Genomic DNA, 7,494 nt, shown 5'->3' on the forward strand with positions numbered 1-7,494 from the left:
GGATCATGAAAAATAAAATGTGAATATTATTTTGCAATATCTGAATAAGCAGTGCCAAATCAAGGTATACCCAAAAAGAAATTGTAATAGGATTTTGATATAATAGTTTTTAACCGAGCGCGAGGTCAATACATTATCGAGCGTGGAGCGCGAGATAAATATATTATCGATCGCGAAGCGCGAGATTGAACTGTCGCGCGCGCAGTGCGCTATGAGAATGTGCCCACGAAGCGGGCTTATTTTTTTTAATGAATTCATTAAAATTAATTAAATTTCTTTACAATTTATAATTTTAGTTTATTTTTTTAAGCGTGAAAATATATGAAGATATAATTTTTTATTATCCATTATTCACAGTTAATATTAGCAATAAAATAATATTTTTTAAAAGAGAAAAACTTTAACAACAAAACGAATTTATCCCGATTTGCAATCAAAACAAACGCACTTTGCGATTTTTGTTCAAAATTTAAACACATTGTACACATTGTACATTTTCAACTCAGTGTGACAGGGGACTGGTTTCGACACTATTGACATTTACAGATTCACCTGCGAGAAAATGAAAAGACCTCGCAAAAGATGCGGGAATCCTAACAGGCGCCAGATGGCGCGACACGTTATGCCGCGCAAATTTAAATTTGTATTTACGAAAAATAATTGCAGAATATAAATATTGACATTATTATTCGGTACATTAATATTTTCTTGACTGTTCATTAAATTGCAAGTAGAATAACTGAAACCAATGATAAATCTACAATAATATTGCAATAATAATTTTTCTTCTTTTATTTTCAAAAATGTTACAACTGACACTTTCATGATAATGAAAGGTTTTTTTTAAACCGAAAAAGCTCGTGGTTTTTTCGATCGAATTCTATTCAGATTTTTTTTACAATTAGTTTTTTATAAAAAGTATTAAATTTGTACGCACTTGAACTTAAAAAGCATCACAGAAGGTATAACAAAGGTTCGCGTCTGGTGCCATAATTTGGGACCTCTTTCAGTACGCCTAATCTTCAACAGAGGCGCTCTTATCCGTATCCTGCCAGGACCGTGAAGTTACTGTGAGTAAGGTATAATTCAGACTGCCTGAATTAATAATAAAGGAATTCTATTTGGCCAGTAAACGAATCGGATCAGGGCCGTTACATAAATTTATTAAGCAGAATCCCTGAGCCGGACATGGTCCTGGCTTTTTTCAAATAAGGCAAAATAAGGCAATTTCCGCACGACATTTTAAAGTATTACTCTTTCCTTTTCAAATTCCGTTGAGTTTGCTAAAAAATATTTTTTCTTCGCTAAGATAAGATAAATGTCCCAATTTGTGCGGCGAATTTTGCCTGAAAAAGTATTTAAAATCTTTTCAATCGAGAAAAGTTCCTAATACCAAACAAACTAAACATTTTTTAATCAATATTTAGTCTGCTCATCTACATAAAGTAACGATTTAATTGAATAATAAAAAATATTTTATGATGTTCCTATAAAACTATTTGGGGGAATGAATTTTTTCTCTGTCTGTGTTTGGGCGAATCAAATCTCCCAATTTGGGTGAGCGACGCCATGCTAGATTTACAGTGGCGAGATACCCAGTGGGCACAACGTTTGGCGATGTCTTTACGACATCGTTGCGACATCTTTACGATTACTTTATGACATCCTATGTCCATGCCATTAAGGTTTTTTTACGATATCGTAAATAGGTCGCATGATCTGACGATGTCTTTACGACATCGTAAAGACATCCAAACAATATGGACATAGGATGTCGTAAAGTTGTCGTACAGATGTCGTAACGATGTCGTAAAGAAGTCGTCAAATTTTGTCCCCACTGGGATATCGCCATTGATAAGTACTAATATCAAATTTAAGTTGTAATCCGGAATTTGAATATTTGAACTTGAAAATTTGGCAGCATGATAAATCACTTGATTAAAAAAAAATAATAACATTCTGATCATTTGTATGTTTATATCGGCAGTCTTATTGTCATTGGCATCTTTTACCGCACAATTTTATTTAATTTTTTAATACAAATGCATTAAAAAAAACAGGCGTTATGACAGGAGAAATCTTTAAGAATTGAAATAGTGTGCCATTCGAAAAACTTATAATTAAACAGGCCCCCGTTTTCGTCAATTGTCGAAGTTTTGAGACCCTCTGAATCCGAAAAACAGGTTTTTACGAATGTGTCTGCCTGTGTGTCTGCCTATGTGTGTCTGTATGTTTTTAGTTTGATAGCACGACAACTTTCGAAAGAATTAACAGATTAGATTGGCCTTTAGCATAATCTTTGAGTGTCCTAAAATAAACGTCAAGTTCGTTAGACAGGCATTTTGGATAAAAATTGAAAAAGTGAGCGTAATTTTTAAAATTTTCGTGTTCGCTTTTTTTTTTAATTTAAAAATTTTCTGTACGTTTATTCATAGTATCTGAACAAGCGAGCAATTTATCCTAATGACTTTTTTCTGTAAAAACAAAATTACTAGAGTTATAGCATTTAAAAATTCCAAGAAACACAAGCAAATCAAAATTTTAAACCAAATAGAGCACGATATGGAAAAGAGTCGAGTGACCGAAAATGTTTCTTTTTTAATGCCCAACAAGATTATTATAACAACTTTTCGAATTTTCTTAAAAAATCCAAAATAACAACTTTTAGAATTTTCTTGAAAAATTCAAACTTTTGAAAGTCGGCAATTCTAGGATATTTCATTAATAAACTCAAGCAACGTACAACGAATTTTGGTAATTTTAGATAAAATCGTCTATTTTTAAACAGAGACTCATTTAATAAACCATTTATTTTGTGAAGTCAATATTTTTCTATACTCATTTAATTACCAAATTCTCGCTTCATTTTTTGATTTAAAATAAGCGTGTAAACATTTTTGAGTCTGAAATTTAATTAATCTATTTCAATTAGAAATGTCTTTCTCGGTTCGCAAACACTTTTTACAGTTAATAAAATAAAAAAATTCGAACTCTAAAGCTAAGCATTATTCCATTTCAAGTAATAAAAAACGAAAGTGAAAATTAAGGCTTTCAAATTGGAAAGTAGAAACACTTTCCCATTAAACAAGTTTAAATTGAATGGAGATAATCTGCAAATTTAGAATTCTTGACTTTTATAAATGATAGAGTTCAAAGTCTTAAATTCAATTCCAAAAATATAAATGCATTTAATCACTTTCAATGCTCTAAATTCAAGAACAAATCAATGAACCTTGAAAAGCTCTAAATTTTAATTTCGAAATCTTGAGAAAACTAAAAGTTGTTTTAATTTTTTCCAAGTTAAAATTATTTTTGAAGTATTTTTAGAAGTGCTATATATTTTAATAAGTAATAAATGGTAAAAAAGCAATGTTATTCATCAAAAAGTTTCAATGTCAAACGCTTTTAATTTTTAATTGTTCATGACTTGAAGTCTGTATTTTGAAATTCTTGAAATTAAAAACATCAGCTTAAAGTGAATGGTATCATAATTGAAAAAGATAACAACTCAACTCATTACTTTAAAAGCTGTTAAAATCGAACTTGGACAGATTTTTCTCCTAAAGATTTGTGAATTTCTCGGTCGAAAAATGAATTCTGCAAAATAGAATGCTTCCTTTTAATTTTTTTCCGACATTTTCGTAATTCCTCATTACACCTGGTTACGCAACAAATAACCTAAACACTGATTGACTGAAAACAAACTGAAGTGATTGTCCTGCGAAATTTTCGCCACTAACAGCAGATGACTGAAGCAGACGACAGAATTAACCGCCGAGGATACTTTCCCCTTTTTTATACACTCCTGCGTTGTTGTGGAGTTGCTCCGCTGATCAGCAGCGCCACTCTCTCGCCCTTTTGGACCACATTGTCCTCTATAACTCAATTTTTAATGCAAAAGAACTTTTCTTGAAAAATAATTTAAAATATGTGAAAAAGCGAAGTAAGCTTCACTTATTTAACAAGGAATTTAATACTTGCTGTTTTTAAATATTTAAATCGTTTAAAAACAACAATTGAAAATATGCAACAAATAATTTAACTTCATTTATTTTACAAAGGGCTCAATCATTTTTTCTCTAAAAATTTAATCTGCTTAAAAACTATCTAAGGCATATAAAAAATATAAAACTTTTGAGTTGAAAAACACTTTAATAACCTCAGGGAAAAATAAATACTTTCTGATATTTAAAATCATTTGTAAAACGCACAGTTTTCCATTTATTTAATTATTCCATAATACTTTTTAACTCAGTTTTTAATTTAAAATAACAATTCCTAAAAAATAATTTAAAATATGTAGAAAAATTGATCGCTAGTTTAAATATTACCTATTTAAAAAAGTGCTCGATACTTTATTTTTCTTTCAAATATAAAATACTTCGAAGTCAGAAGAAACAAGAATTCTGTAATAGGATAAAAAATAGTTGTTTGCTTTCTCCTTTTATTCTCAATTATTTTATTTAAAAAATGTTTAATTGTTAATTTTTCAATTGTTATTTTATAATATGAAATGCATTCTTAATAAACTTTTTAAAAGTGTTATTGAATTCTTTTTCTTAACTATTTTGCTTTAAAAACACATAACTTTTTTTTTAATTATCAAGGAAATATACTTATTGTATTTTTAAGCATTTTTAATGTTTATAACTTTGTTTTATGCTGTCATATATTTATTTTTTATTATTTACATAATAAAAAAGAATTATGTAAGTATATGGGTGATTGCCAAAATGTTAACCATTTGTAGTTCAAGACATTTTCTATGATTAATGAATTCTTTGACTGAAACACTTAATTTTGTTAATTTTATTCAAAAAACCTAAATCTATACTTAATTCTTTAAAACGGAAAAATTATAATTAAAAATTATAAAAAAATTTCTGCTTAATAAAGGAATTTGTTTTTCATCAAGGCACAATTAATTTAAAGTTAAAAAATCTGTTACCTAAAACTTATTTAGTTTACATTAAAATAACACATGATAATTTTATATTATCAAAACTATTTTTTTACATATAAATTTCATGAATTTTGCCATTTTTGTGACTTTCAAACTGCTATTATCGAATACGAAAATTGTGTGTGAACAAAATACAACTATGTCTTCCAACTCTAATTTAATTTAAATAAGGTTCACATAACAAAATGTTTAACTTTTTTAAAATCAATTTTAATCTAGCCGAATTGAAAAAAAGAATAATTTTTTATTGAATGAAGAATTCCGGTATTTAGCAGAAATATTTATTGTTATTTTCAAGTTTGGATGATTTTTTGTTACCTTGAACAATACACAAAATTAATTTCAGGGTGGCCGTTTTTATCAAGGCAAAAAATTGCCAGTCATTTTCCGATTTACAAGAATATTTCACGGTTAAACAAATTCGAAATGGTTGAATTTTAAGTAGATTAATACATACAAATAATCAGCGAAAAAATTATAAATGCAGTACATTCATAACCTTTTAATAATTTTAGGAATGAAATTACTTTTGAGTCTTGCATGATTATTTCAAAATTAAAAACACTTTTTTCAAATCTATTTAAATATTTTAAATCCTTACCACTAAAAACTCACCGAAGCAATAAACTTATAATTTTTTAAATAGTTTTATGAGTGATTTGATTTGTGTTTCAGCCTAAAGTTAGTAGTTTATCAAAGTTGCAAATTCCTATCTACATTTGCATTACTAAAATTGCCCAGTGGGCACAAAATTTGGCGACGTCTTTACGACATCTTAACGACATCTTTGCGACAACTTTACGACTTCCTACATCCATCTCGTTTCGGTGTCTTTACGATATCGTAAAGACATCGTCAGATCATACGACTTTTTTACGATATCGTAAAGTCACCTTAACGACATGGACATAGGATGTCGTAAGGTTGTCATAAAGATGTCATGAAGATGTCGTAAAGACGTCGCCAAATTTTGTGCCCACTGGGTACTTATCATGAGAATATAATATTCTTAACTTAATTTTTTATTAAGCTTCATGAAAATGAGTATAATGGAACAAATTAACTCAATAATTTTTTGCTTAGAGTAAATATATTCTTGATTCAAATAGTTACCCTGATTCTATTATTTTCTTGATTTAAGAAATCAGTCCCTTGTAAAAAGAAAATACATGCTTCTATCAAGTAGAATCAGCCAAGTAAATTAGCTTACTTGATTTAATGCAAATTTTTTTTCATTATAGTTAAAAATGAAATAATTAAATGTTTATAAGTAAATTACTGTACAATTTTATAACTCCAGAATAGAAGTGGATGTCTCTGGCTTACAATCGCATAACTCAAGCTTAGAAGCTGAAGCCTCCCCAGTAGGCACAAAATTTGGCGACGTCTTTACGACATCGTTACGACATCTTTACGACAACTTCACGACATCCTATGTCCATGTCGTTTCAGTGTCTTTGCGATATTGTAAAGACATCGTCAGACCATACGACTTATTTACGATATCGTAAAGACACCCTAACTACATGGACATAGGATGTCGTAAAGTTGTCGTAAAGATTTCGTAACGATGTCGTAAAGACGTCGCCAAACTTTGTGTCCACTGGGTCTTGAAGGCCGGACTTACAACAAATTACTATTGGATCAGACCGAATGACTGATGATCCTAGAGAAGTAAAAGACGGCTTCTGGGACACTCTAAATGACACAATAAACATCTGCGAACATGGGGAAAGAATAATTCTACTAGGAGACATGAACGGTTGGGTGGGCATCCAAGGTCAGGATACAGAAAGAGTATTGAGGGGTCCTGAATGCAATACTGAGCATAACCTTCTGATCTCAAAAATTAACTCAGGTCGGAGATGGAGAAAAAAGAGAAGCAAGAAAGCACAACAAACGCGAATCAAAATTGAGAACCTACAGAAACCGGATGTGCGAATTGATTTCCAAAATAAGATAATCGAAAGCATAGATAGGACAACATGGGAGGACCGTATAAGAAACAAAGATTTAGAGGGCGCCTGGACAATGTTACGGGATATCCTTGTTAGAGGTACGATCGAAGTGTGTGGTACCGCAGTTGTAGGAAGAATGTCTGGTGATGCGTGGTGGAATGATGAAATTCAGGCTGCCCAAACAGCAAAAAGAGAAGCGTACCAGAGAACTTTGAACATCGCAGGTCTTAGCAATGAGGACAGAAATAGACGTAGAAATGATTATAGACGCGAAAACAGGATACTTGAATGATTAGTTAAAGAAAGTAAAGATACAATTAGAGCAGAAGGAGAGATAAAAATACACAACGACTTTGAAGGAAGCAGGAAACTACTTTATAAAAAAATTAAAGGAAACAAAAGTACAGAAATTGTCAACATGAGAAATAGTAGGGGGGAAATGGTATATGACGCAGATGGAATACTAGAGGGTTTCAGAGACTATTTTAGGAGACAATTCGGAGATGAAGCTATAGGGCACCACAACTGCGATGTTGAACACGATGCGTTGGAAAACTTAATTGAAAAAGTCTG

The sequence above is a fragment of the Belonocnema kinseyi genome, chromosome 7, assembly GCF_010883055.1.
Source record: "Belonocnema kinseyi isolate 2016_QV_RU_SX_M_011 chromosome 7, B_treatae_v1, whole genome shotgun sequence".
NCBI classification, from domain to species: Eukaryota; Metazoa; Arthropoda; class Insecta; order Hymenoptera; family Cynipidae; genus Belonocnema; species Belonocnema kinseyi.